This window comes from Rhinolophus sinicus, linkage group LG05 (assembly GCF_036562045.2).
Source record: "Rhinolophus sinicus isolate RSC01 linkage group LG05, ASM3656204v1, whole genome shotgun sequence".
NCBI classification, from domain to species: domain Eukaryota; kingdom Metazoa; phylum Chordata; class Mammalia; order Chiroptera; family Rhinolophidae; genus Rhinolophus; species Rhinolophus sinicus.
Genome location: NC_133755.1, coordinates 80023209 through 80037462, shown reverse-complemented (window position 1 = coordinate 80037462; position 14254 = coordinate 80023209).

Below are 14254 nucleotides of genomic sequence, written 5' to 3'. Positions count from 1 at the left end.
GTCCTCAAAATTCTCAGGAAGAAGGTGGCACTACCCACATGCTCAGCAGACCTCAAGGTGAATGGCTCGGGCAGGTTGGAGCAATATTGGTGCAGAAAGTCAGGGTCCATAAACTAGAAAAGAATTCACTCTGAGACTGGCCTTGATGCAGTAGGATGCAGGCCAGGGTGGGGATTTAGCTATAATGAATAAAGTTGTTATGAACTTGCAACAGTTCCTATACTGAAGAGTAGAATGCCTATTTTAATGTTATATATTTTCAGTGTTACTATGTTATGCTGACTTGTTTTTCAAAAGATTGTATCAAATCGTATTCCTATCAGCGTATATTGGTAGGAACATTGTTCTATATCCCTGCCCACAACTGATGTGCTTTGACTTCTTTATTATTTTTCCAGCGGGGTCTTGGTTTGTATTCCTCTGATTAATAATGAGGTTGAACAAGTCTTCATGTATATATGTGCTGTTTATGGATCCTTGCTATAGAATGTTTCTTCTTCTCTTTACCACCTTTTGCCCTCAGATAAATATACTCCTTTACTAATTAAATTGTTTATATTCCTTTACTGACTGATTTGTAGGAGGTATTTATATGAACCGGATACTAATCCTTCCTATGGTTTCATATGTTGCAACTGTCTTTACCCAGTGTACTAAAAATGGTTTCCTCTGTAGCAGGTGATTGCAATCACATACCAACATGCTGTAGTATTTTCTCTCTCCCTTAATTCCAAGTGTACCAATGGTATTTTGCTCCTAATTTACAGAAAAATCCTTAAAAATGTTGGCTGCGCTTGTTATTTCCATTCTGCCCCGTTCTTACTTGAATCTACGCAGTCAGGCTGCGTCCACAGCTCTCACTGAAATCTTTCTTGTCATTGTCATCAGTTAGTCTAATGTTGCCAAATCTAATGGTCACTTCTAAGGCGTCATCTTACTTGTCATATTAGACATATTTTTACATAGTTAATCACTGCTGCATAATTGACTTATTTTCTTGATTTAACCCTAAAGCATCACTCTCTTGGGATTCTCATCACACCAGACTGACTGCCACTTCTCCCTCCTCTACACCAAGTTTCCCTCATCCTCCCAACCTCTAAATGATTGAAGGTTCGGTTCTCACACTTGTTTCCTATGTTCCTTCACTGCATAGAAACTCTCATCCATGCCCATAACCAAGTACAATTTTTTGCTGAAGTGTCTCTAGCTTACATCACAGGCCCTGACATGTTGCCTGTAGCTCTGTAGTGTAAATTGAAACCAGGTTTTGAATATTCCTTTTGTTCTTCTTTTTCAAAATAGTCTTGACTATTCTATATCCTTTGCATTTTCATATAAACTTCAGAATTGTCTATTTCTACAAAGAAAGCACATTGGGGATATTGACCAGGATTGTATCAAAGAGAATTGGTATTTGAACAATCAATTCTTCCTAATGTAAACATATTATATAACTCTCCAGATATTTAGGGTTTCATTAATTTCTCTTATCAGTGCTTTGTAGTTTTCACTGTAAAGACACCACACATATTTTTGTTAAATTCATCTCTAAGTATTTTATGTTTTTATTGCTATGGTAATAAAATTACTGTTATTTTATATGCAATATTCTGCTGCTAGTATGTAAAAATTACAATTTTTTTGTATGTTGCCTTTGTTAAGTTCGCACATTCTAGACATTTTTAATAGCTTTAATTAGGATTTTCTGTGTAAGCATTAAAAATACTTTCTAGGATGCAATGTTCATTGTTTCCCAAAAATAGTCTCAAATGATATGAAATCTTCTTGGCTCATTGAAAATAATATCATTTTGAGATATAAGGCTTACTTAATTAAAATATTTGAACAATATTTTTTAAAATATATGGTGATGGAAAGAGAACTGACTCTGGGTGGTGAACACACAATGGGATTTACAGATGAGGTATTACAGAATTGTACACCTGAAATCTATGTAACTTTACTAACAATTGTCACCCCAATAAACTTTAATTAAAAAATTTTTTTTTCATGCCCAATGTTAAATTACAACCAGACACAGTTAGTTAAGTATCTTATACATGATCATGGAACTCAATAGTTACCAATTCCCAGACTGCCTTTTAAGTCACTGTCAGGGCCAGGATATCCTTTAGGGTGTAGGTTTCCTCTCTGCCAATACCTGAGATACTCTTTGTTCTCATTTACGCCCACAAGCCCCCACTTCCTTGATCCTGAAAGCGCCTGGTCCCTAATAGGAAATGCTCCAGCTCCCGCCGCCGCAGCACCTGCGCCTCAGGGAAGTATGAGCCACGCCCATGTTCCGTCCCACACACCGCGGCCTCCAGGAACGGTTTCTTGACTCCTTCGTTAGTCATTGAATTGTCATAATTCGGGGCCTCTGTTCTCTCCTCTTAAAACTGTAACTGCCCTTGAGAGCTGAGTTATAATGTTTTTCAGCGTTGCTGCCTTAAGAAGGCCTGGCAATGAAACATGATAACTTTGAAGAGAATGAAGCGGCCTCTCTCTCAGTAAACCTCTCCCCTTTCCTTCCGCCTCCTCTTCAAACTCTCTTTCCTTGTCTCTCTCCCTGTCTCCTCCCATTTCCAGGGTGGTTCAGTCATCGAATTTTTCTGGGGCCCGGAGGAGGTTGAAGTATGTTCGGCAGCAGCAATTTTCCTATTATTCCTATTACTCCCATTCCGCACAGTTTATGAAAGGAGGAGACTGAAGTTAAGACCTGGGACGTTTTGGGACACAACTCTCAGTCCTTCCTTCCTCACTCTGAAGTCGCTAAGCCTCCTTGAAACGCGATGCACGTTCTTGGACACACATGCCATCTACTGGTTACATGCGGAACTGCAACGGTCCGCTCGGGCGCGGCGTCCAAGGGGCCCGGTACTGCGCACGAACCAGGAAGTACGGTAGGGTACGCGGGTGCAGATGCGGGACGCTTGGTAGGCTGGTGTGCTTTTCTTAACCCTTTTTCTCCTACATTCGGCAGCTTCTCCTAGTTCCAGTATGAGACATGCCTGGCTATTTCTGTGAGTGCACTCTCTGGAGTCCTGGAAGCAATGTAAAGGTATTAACACGCATTCGTGGTTCTTCTAATTCTCCACGAGTCATCTGCGCTGGTTTGCTAGTCAGCTGGTGACTGGTGTGAGTTTCACCAAAGTTTTTATCTCTTCCCAGGAACTTCACTCCTACAGGCTAAATCCTGCAGCGAAATCAGTTTTATATAATCTATCATTTTTTAAAAAAATAATAATACTCATGGATAGTGATTGTTTTTATACTTTTGTAACCTTTTCATAAAAGTAAATTTATAAATAAAAAATTTAATGTACCTTTTTTAAAATTAAACATTTCAGAGGAATTGGTTTGTCAGACACTTTTGGGATTCTAAGGCAGTGATGAATCTAAGAGGACAACAAGCTCTTCAGCTTAGACTATAGTTGGTCAGAACTAGGAATCACCTCAGTACCCCATCCCGGGGTCTTTCAAGTACCACTATGACTGACTTCTGGTGGAAAATCTGGCGAGGTCTGTTATAAAAGCTGGGTCTGGACGAGAGTCCTTGGGGGGCAACTACAGTATCAGAGTTACCTTATTCTGGTGGCATAAACTTTAGAAATCACCGTCTTCTTCATTCTCTTTTAAATGATTCCTCAGTCAATCCACAGGATTTCACTGTGTCACTGATTCTTTTTCTTCCTTGGGTTTTGGCCAGACAGCAGTGCTGTGCTTCCATTTGATTTGAAGGAACATTGTCAGAGCTATAAGCCCTGGAGGGCTCAGTTGGGGCAGCCCAAATCTATGTCCAGTGTCTCCTGCTGAGGCCAAGTTAAGACGACATAAGGTAGCGTAGGACGAGGAGGCTGACACACCACGGAGCCCTCATAGCTGTGTCTTGAGAGTTTATTCCTATTCCACCTCTATCTCGATGGACCTGCGATATCAGAGAGGGCCCTCCAGTACAGTCATGGACACAGAACACCTTGTTTCTGTCCCTTCAGGACTTGAGCTAATCTTCAGGCTACTTATACCTTGGGACACAGCACTCTGTGCGACGCAACCTCCCCAGAGGTCGGGTTGTTGACTTGCCCCTGTCCTGCACACACAGCCCCTCTAGGGTCTACTTCCACCCTCACTGACCGTAATGGGGACCCTGCGCCCAGCATTTCAGGCTGCGATACTACCTTACAGTGGGGATCACTCCCCCCTCTCAAAGCCAAGTAACTTTTACCCTGTGTTGGAAGCATACATTTGCAAGAGGAACCAATCTAAGAAATGTTGTTTAAAACAATATTTCAGAGCCTCGGGCTTCTTCTGAACAGCAACTATGAGAGTCAGACGTTTTTGTCTGTAGCTGTTCCAGAGCAGAAAGAGTAACGGAAGGACCGGGATGCCCTTCCCAGGTGCCAACTGAACTCTGGCCTACGTATGAAGAAAGGCCGCCATCCACCCTTGAGCATCAACCCTCTTCTCATCTCTTGGGAACCCCAGGCCCATGACCCACCATTTGGGTAGGAGTCTCAGGGCTCCGTCAGTGTTTTCTCCCCTCCAGTCAGAAAACAAACCAAAAGGACTGTAGAATGACATACTGCTATGACACCAGGAAATGAGTGGTGATAATTTCCCTTTCTTTTCCCTGAAGGAACTCTACATTTGTAAGACCCATGCTAGGGGACTCCATGAAATCAATAGTTATTATCTTTCTGGTGAGTTGACCTGACAGCAAGTCCTCAAGAACTGAGCTGATGGCCATCACCTGAACGTCTCTGAACTCATAGCAAGACTTCTGACATCCTCTTACATTACTCTTGTTTTCTTGTTTTCATTTGTTACCTTCTTTTCATGAGTCTCTACTTCCAATAACGGAAACTTTCACCTAAATTGGGATTTTGCGTCATGATTATATTCTCACACTACCCTTTTAGGAATATTTAAATGTGAGCTGTGGGTCAGCCGGTTAGTTCAGCTGGTTAGGGGATCAAGGTTGCAGGTTCCATCCCGCTTGGGAAGTTGAGCTCTCTTAAAAAAAAAAAAAAAACGGGGGGGGAAGGTAAATGTGAGCTGTGCACATAGCCTTATTTTAAAGCTAAGGAAATTGAAGCCCCAGAAATGAACAGACATCTAAAGTAAAGTTTGTCAAAATGTATAGCAAAAACTAGAATTAAAATCTCAGACATCCTAAGCTCAGGGCTCATTTTGTCAATGACTGGCTGAGGGAGCCATAAATGTGGGTCACACATGACAGCAGCATTTGGAAGAGGAAACGTCTGTGAGTGAATCACGTGTTGAAGAAAAAGCCCTGGAAGGCCAGACAGTGAGCGTGTCTCTGCTGCCCTCTGGTGGCCATGTACATGCATGACTCTGCTTCCCTTCTGTTCGTCCTCCGTGGTCTGTCTCCTCAGTGATATGAGCATTTGTCTTGTTTTCCTGTCCTCTCTCTCACATAACAACATGTCCCTACACAAAATGGACGTTCATAATTCATAGCATAACTCTGGATACAGTACTTATTTAAAAAATGGTATACCCTCTTGAGAAGAGATGCACAAAAAATTAAACAGAGCTTCTTTAAGTGGTCAGTTGGTGCTAATGTAACTGGCCATAAACAAAACGCAACGATGGGTAGTAAGACACTTGGAAGAACTCCAACACTATATACCATTAAGATGATACCGAATATATGCAATGAGTAGAATATTTTCACACCACAAAATAAGGTGTGAAAAATAAATTTCTGTATTTTCTTATTGCTGATTCCAATTTTTATGTCAAGCATAATGTGTTATAGCAGCGGAGTTATTACAGTGATTTCCAGATAAACTCGGTGCTTTCACAACAATTAATAATTTAAAAACAGCCCTCCACCCAGGGTTATTTCTAAGTTCTGAGGTAGGAGGTGGTGCGAAAGGTTCTCCTCATACTTCTAGCACTGACTCCTACCGTCATAGGCACCTCGTGCCCCCCCTTCCACACCCCGCCCCATTTTTCCCCTGCTGGTGTTGATAACTGTTAAATCTGTAACATCAATTTCTGCAGCTGAGCCCAATGTCATTTTCATGTCCCTAGTATTTGTGGCAGCTAGAATTAAGTAATTTAATTCTTAGTTAGGCCTTTGTGCACCTGTTAACGCTCTTCCTTCTTAACTCCTTTTGTTCTCAAGAATGTAGTCGTAAGTTGCTGACGTGAAGTCTTTTTGTCAAACAGGAGGAGAAAACTTCAGAGTCTTGAGGAGAATTTATGAGTTTGTTTTGGCAAAGGAGAGAAAGTCCCCAAGGTAGATGGGACTGATGTGGAAAAAGTGTTACCTCAGACTGAAGAAACAGACTTCTCTCTCAGTCCCCGGAAACTCCTCCTCTCCTGCTCTCTAGCTGCATCAAAACTCCCTACTTTTGCTCTTTGGGGAGACAGAATTTGAGAGATCCTGCCCTCCTGTCCTGTCGCTTTGGCCAAATCGAATAAGCCCTCTCTCTCCAAGCCCGGGTGTCTCCCCAGGGTCTGGCATACTAGGGCATGTGGCACAGGGACTGGAATTTTGGGCGGTGGTTTCCTAACATCTCCTCTTGCTGTACCATCCCATGCCCGCATTTTAGGCAGCAAACTTCCATGTCTGTATTGGAGTCTTCCAGGACCCGCCTCTTCTTGTCTTGGGGAACTTTCCGTTTGCTGCTGCTCTTCAGTGCTGCTGTGGGGAGGGAGTCTGTGGGCACCGCTGCCATTCGGGATCCAGAGGGAAGTGGGCGCTGTGCCCTCTACTCTAATTGAGAGAGAGAAACAGGGTAAAGAGACTCTCACCAATGTTTATTTATTTTCTCTCTTCAAACCTCTCATCCTCCATAGTGGAAAAGGTCTTTTCTACAGTGAAGGATGGAGAAAAAATTCTTACATTAACAATTGCAACCTGAAGTGAGGTCGTCAAATGTGGGCTGGTCATAACAGGAGAGGGGAAGAAGCTTCATGGGGAAAAAATCAGCTTAAACTTTATCACATCAAAATGTCACATATACTTACATTGAAATGAACATCTCAAATTAAATTTAAAATAATTCTGGACAACTCTGGAATCTCTGAGACTATGTATGCAGACCCCAGGGGTACTTGCACTCTGATTAAAGAGAAACTGACTTAAGGGGAATTTAAAGGAAAACCTAACCTAAACAACACATACACAAAAAATGTGCCTCCAGCCTCTATTTTGTTATAATTTTTGTGCCCAAACATTGTGTTGAGAAGCTTATTAAATTTCTTTGGTGAATATCTGAGCATAATTAAACTCTTTATTACCCAGCAAAGGAAGATAAAGAACCCAAGTAAAAGCAATAAACTAGCACACAAGGGACCTTGGCCTAGGGTGGTGATGCTGGAGAAGGTTAATTCCTTTCTCTGGGCCTCTTGCTTTCTCATCAGGAAAACGAAGGATGAGGCAATTAACATCCAGTCTTGCTTTTGACTCTAAGCCCTATGAGTACTGTGTTCTGGCAACTTGGCACGAGGTGGGCATCCTTATCGTGGGGCAATGTGAGGGAAGTGTGAAGACACACACCAGCTCGACGTGCTGTGTGAGGATGCTAGAGAGTGTCAAAGGGGGCCCTGGCTTTCCGGGGAGGGGCGAGGAGTGCTAATGTCACCATTCTGTCTGCAGGTCTAAAGAACTCATAACTAAACCCAGTCAAAGTCCACTTGTCTGAGTTTCACTTTTCAGAGGCTTGCAGCTGATAGGAGGTGAACATGCTATTCTGACTCTGGAATTTGATTTGCAGAGTGGGATTTGGCTCTCTGTTCAGCTTGGGCGAGGCAGCACAAACCCTCCCTCACCCAAAGCCCGGGCACAGGGCCACCTCTGCCCCATCTGGCTGTCTCGCAGTTCTCACCTGCGTCAACACCCCAGAGTCTGACCTGCCTTTGGATACCTGGGTGTGGTGAACGGTACATCTGAGACCGAGTGAGGAGACCCAGCAGCAGCCAGTTTACCCCTGAAGGGGAGAATGAGACACGTGAGTGGGCTGGAGAGTCCCCAGCGGAGGACAGCCGGGGGAGTTGGGGAGGAAGGCTCAGTAAGGCCAGCACTCTGCGGGGAGACTGACACTCGTCCTAACACCTCCCACTTGTGCTTCATACTCATCCCCACTGTACATTTTTCAAAGTGCTTATGTGAGTCTCACAATGTTGCTGTGAAACAAGCTGGGTGAGGGAGGGGCACTAAATAACACTCAGAAAACCAGGATCACATTATTGGTTTGTCAGGCGTGATGTTGTGCTTGTCGCTGAGACTTGGTTGCTCTGTCTGTCACATGGCGATGACACAGCTGGAAAAATGTGGGGAATAATTGTCTTTATCAGAGCGGAGAGAATGGGGAGTTTCAAGAAAGTACGGTAAGATTCTCTAGGTCACAGAAGTAAACACAAAGTCACCTTGTCTCTGAGAATCCTTATTTTACTTGGCTTTCTCTCTCTAAAAATGTGTTGTTTAAACATGTGATAAACTGTGTCTGCTTTTGCTTTTGAAGTTATATACATATATATAAACTTCAAACGTTGTGAACTGACTTAATGTATTCTCACCAATTAATTACTGAGGTTACTTGGCATTTGAGAATTTAAGTTTTGAGGATTTTTCACTTGGGAAAAGAAAACCTCTAATGACCCATGGCATGTAGTAATTTGTACTTTTCTTTGGTGTGAATTTTAATAGTGTATGCACAGACGTTGGAATTCAGAATTGTCGTTCACCTAACACCTAAACACAAACCACCACTCATTACATCTTAACACTAGTATTTCATCCAGAAAAAGAAATGAAACAGGTTTCTGAGATTTGTGACACATAGACATATTAGATCATATCTCTTGACAATATCAAACTTTCCCATATTGAACATCAATGGTAGTTTCAGAAGATTCTTGGCCTACATTGAAATAGTAAAAGGGAGATGTTAAAAACACTTATAATTAAAATGCTTTGCTCAAAGCTTACCCAAAAAGACCAGTTATTTACAAAAAATGTGCCAAAGTGGCAGCCAGGTGGCTCAGGCGGTTGCAGCACCGTGCTCCTAACCCCGAGGTCGCCCTTTGGATTTCCACATGGGCCAGTGAGCTGCGCCCTCTACAGCTAAGATTGTGAACAACAACTGGACTTGGAACTGGGCTGCTGGGAGCCGCCGGGGCGGGGGAGAGCTGCCCTAGGCTGCCAGGAGCTACCATGAGTTGTTGGTGGTGTGAGTGGCTGGCAGCCAGAGCAAGTTGCTGGAAGCTGCCAGTAGCTGCCATGGGTGGCTGGCTGAGGGCCGGCGACCCACTGCCTCAGCCGGTGGAGTACAATGCTCATAATACCAACATGGGCCAGGGGGCTTGGGGGGGGGGGATGTGCCAAAGATTTTCAGCACGTGGACAGCTGGTTGTCTGTGGCAGTGTTTTTCCTCAGCACTACTGGCATTTTGGGCAGGACAATTCTTTGCTGTAGGCACTTTCCTGTGCATTCTAGGATGTTTAGCAGCTACCACCTATGAGATGTTCCCTCCCCTGTTGTGACAGCCAAAACACGTCTGTAGACATTGCCAAATGTCCTCCAAGGTCAAAACTGCCCCCTTCCCCATCAAGAACCCTGGTCTAAGGCAGTTTTTGTCCTCATTTATGCTCATGCATGGATCTCTCTCTGAGCACCAGTGATGGTTAAAATGCATTTTCACAACTTCCTTCAAAAGCTTCATTAATTTGCACAATTTTTTTTCTAACGTGCATTTGTAGATTCCCCCTCTGCTTCAACATAAAAGACCTAAAGGAACACAGACCTATAAAATGGTCTGCAGCAAGTGTGGGTCCTTCTTATTTCCCATGACCGAGCGATGGTGCTTTGCATGTTCTGGAGGCCGCTCTTTGCTCTTGTTGGGAAAAAAATGTTTCTCCTGTCACAAGGGGAGTCAAAGAGGCATCAGCCATTTCCTTCAGCCTAAGGGGAAGTGACTGATACGTTTCAAAGTGCTCAGCCTCATTTTCATGTAAATATGATGGTGCTCTTTCAGATCTAGGCATTGTGACTGGGCTTTTATCAGTTTCGTAGATGTGTTTTGATGAAAGAAAGCACCATTTTTGATAGCAAATAGAGTCATAATAGAGTAAAAACAATCCCCTGAACCACTTGATTCAGTCTCCATTTCGCCTGGCTGGTGATCTCCCCCTGCCCTATAAAATCTTGCCGGTGTCAGTGTCTGGAGAAAGAGAAGCAGTAACCATCTTACCATTGCTGCTGAGCACGTTCTACTCCATGTGAAGCAAGTTTTCTTTCAGTAAGATACTTGACACATCAGACAGAATAATTCTCAGGCTTCTTTCAGTCTGGGTTTTTCAGTTTTCAAAACTAAAGCTAGCGTTCTATTGTTGTCCTGGTAGTTTTAAAACTTTTTAGCTGTGAAGAAGTATTTTTATAATGCTGGTACAATGGGCGTGTTGGGTTTGCCAGTCTCTGCCGGTTGGGCTATTTCTTTTATTCATTCTTACGTGTCTTCAAGATGATACTGAAGGACCATTTAGGGTTATTTCCTTGGCCATCTCCTTCTGTAGCACCGTTTCCACTACTCACTCCTTCACTTTCCAAGCATCCCCTTGCCTCTGGGTTCTCCTGAGGCTGCAGCATGAGGATACAGAGACTTCCTGCTCGTCCCTCTACATCTAGGAAACTCAAATGACAAAGGAATTTGCAGGTGGGAATGGGAGGATTAGGACAAATATTTGACACCTGCTCCATCATTTCTGCATGCTCAGAATAGATGGAACTAAGGAGATTTTTTTTAATGTAAATATTATTGTCCCTTTAGCTCAGGTGAGCTTTTTATATCAATCAGAAATCTTCCTTCAGGCCTAAAACATAGTTTAAACTACAACACATTTGGTAAGGGGTCAGAAATGCTCTATAACTGCTGGGAAATGGTGCCAGATCTATTTTGTGTTTTGATTGCGGAGGTGTTGATTCCTCGTTCTGACCACAGGACCCCTGGACACCATGGAATGTGCCTGAGGTCTTGCAGCCTCATTTCGGTATGATCACGTTTGCTCTTGTGTTTGCTCCAGGAGGATGGTGGATTTTCCAGGATACAGTCTGTCTGGTGCAGTTGCCTCCTTCGTCTTTGTACTGCTCACCATGAAGCAGTCAGGTAGGATGCCCTTCCACCCTCACTGACCGTAATGGGCACCCTGCGCCAAGTGTTTCAGGCTGCGATACTACCTTACAGTGGGGATCACTCCCCCCTCTCAAAGCCAAGTAACTTTTACCCTGTGTTGGAAGCATACATTTGCAAGAGGAACCAATCTAAGAAATGTTGTTTAAAACAATATTTCAGAGCCTCGGGCTTCTTCTGAACAGCAACTATGAGAGTCAGACGTTTTTGTCTGTAGCTGTTCCAGAGCAGAAAGAGTAACGGAAGGACCGGGATCCCCTTCCCAGGTGCCAGCTGAACTCTGGCCTACGTATGAAGAAAGGCCGCCATCCACCCTTGAGCATCAACCCTCTTCTCATCTCTTGGGAACCCCAGGCCCATGACCCACCATTTGGGTGGGAGTCTCAGGGCTCCGTCAGTGTTTTCTCCCCTCCAGTCAGAAAACAAACCAGAAGGACTGTAGAATGACATACTGCTATGACACCAGGAAATGAGTGTTGATAATTTCCCTTTCTTTTCCCTGAAGGAACTCTACATTTGTAAGACCCATGCTAGGGGACTCCATGAAATCAATAGTTATTATCTTTCTGGTGAGTTGACCTGACAGCAAGTCCCCAAGAACTGAGCTGATGGCCATCATCTGAACGTCTCTGAACTCATAGCAAGACTTCTGACATCCTCCTACATTACTCTTGTTTTCTTGTTTTCATTTGTTACCTTTTCTCCATGACTCTCTACTTCCAATAACGGAAACTTTCACCTAAATTGGGATTTTGCGTCATGATTATATTCTCACACTACCCTTTTAGGAATATTTAAATGTGAGCTGTGGGTCAGCCGGTTAGTTCAGCTGGTTAGGGGATCAAGGTTGCAGGTTCCATCCCGCTTGGGAAGTTGAGCTCTCTTAAAAAAAAAAAAAAAAGGAAGGTAAATGTGAGCTGTGCACATAGCCTTATTTTAAAGCTAAGGAAATTGAAGCCCCAGAAATGAACAGACATCTAAAGTAAAGTTTGTCAAAATGTATAGCAAAAACTAGAATTAAAATCTCAGACATCCTAAGCTCAGGGCTCATTTTGTCAATGACTGGCTGAGGGAGCCATAAATGTGGGTCACACATGACAGCAGCATTTGGAAGAGGAAACGTCTGTGAGTGAATCACGTGTTGAAGAAAAAGCCCTGGAAGGCCAGACAGTGAGCGTGTCTCTGCTGCCCTCTGGTGGCCATGTACATGCATGACTCTGCTTCCCTTCTGTTCGTCCTCCCGTGGTCTGTCTCCTCAGTGATATGAGCATTTGTCTTGTTTTCCTGTCCCTCTCTCTCACATACCAACATGTCCCTACACAAAATGGACGTTCATAATTCATAGCATAACTCTGGATACAGTACTTATTTAAAAAATGGTATACCCTCTTGAGAAGAGATGCACAAAAAATTAAACAGAGCTTCTTTAAGTGGTCAGTTGGTGCTAATGTAACTGGCCATAAACAAAACGCAACGATGGGTAGTAAGACACTTGGAAGAACTCCAACACTATATACCATTAAGATGATACCGAATATATGCAATGAGTAGAATATTTTCACACCACAAAATAAGGTGTGAAAAATAAATTTCTGTATTTTCTTATTGCTGATTCCAATTTTTATGTCAAGCATAATGTGTTATAGCAGCGGAGTTAATACAGTGATTTCCAGATAAACTCAGTGCTTTCACAGCAATTAATAATTTAAAAACAGCCCTCCACCCAGGGTTATTTCTAAGTTCTGAGGTAGGAGGTGGTGCGAAAGGTTCTCCTCATACTTCTAGCACTGACTCCTACCGTCATAGGCACCTCGTGCCCCCCCTTCCACACCCCGCCCCATTTTTCCCCTGCTGGTGTTGATGACTGTTAAATCTATAACATCAATTTCTGCAGCTGAGCCCAATGTCATTTTCATGTCCCTAGTATTTGTGGCAGCTAGAATTAAGTAATTTAATTCTTAGTTAGGCCTTTGTGCACCTGTTAACGCTCTTCCTTCTTAACTCCTTTTGTTCTCAAGAATGTAGTCGTAAGTTGCTGACGTGAAGTCTTTTTGTCAAACAGGAGGAGAAAACTTCAGAGTCTTGAGGAGAATTTATGAGTTTGTTTTGGCAAAGGAGAGAAAGTCCCCAAGGTAGATGGGACTGATGTGGAAAAAGTGTTACCTCAGACTGAAGAAACAGACTTCTCTCTCAGTCCCCGGAAACTCCTCCTCTCCTAGTCTCTAGCTGCATAAAAACTCCCTACTTTTGCTCTTTGGGGAGACAGAATATCCTGCCCTCCTGTCCTGTCGCTTTGGCCAAATCGAATAAGCCCTCTCTCTCCAAGCCCCGGTGTCTCCCCAGGGTCTGGCATACTAGGGCATGTGGCACAGGGACTGGAATTTTGGGTGGTGGTTTCCTAACATCTCCTCTTGCTGTACCATCCCATGCCCGCATTTTAGGCAGCAAACTTCCATGTCTGTATTGGAGTCTTCCAGGACCCGCCTCTTCTTGTCTTGGGGAACTTTCCGTTTGCTGCTGCTCTTCAGTGCTGCTGTGGGGAGGGAGTCTGTGGGCACCGCTGCCATTCGGGATCCAGAGGGAAGTGGGCGCTGTGCCCTCTACTCTAATTGAGAGAGAGAAACAGGGTAAAGAGACTCTCACCAATGTTTTCTTTTCTCTCTTCAAACCTCTCATCCTCCATAGTGGAAAAGGTCTTTTCTACAGTGAAGGATGGAGAAAAAATTCTTACATTAACAATTGCAACCTGAAGTGAGGTCGTCAAATATGGGCTGGTCATAACAGGAGAGGGGAAGAAACTTCAGGGGGAAAAAATCAGCTTAAACTTTATCACATCAAAATGTCACATATACTTACATTGAAATGAACATCTCAAATTAAATTTAAAATAATTCTGGACAACTCTGGAATCTCTGAGACTATGTATGCAGACCCCAGGGGTACTTGCACTCTGATTAAAGAGAAACTGACTTAAGGGGAATTTAAAGGAAAACCTAACCTAAATAACACATACACAAAAAATGTGCCTCCAGCCTCTATTTTGTTATAATTTTTGTGCCCAAACATTGTGTTGAGAAGCTTATTAAATT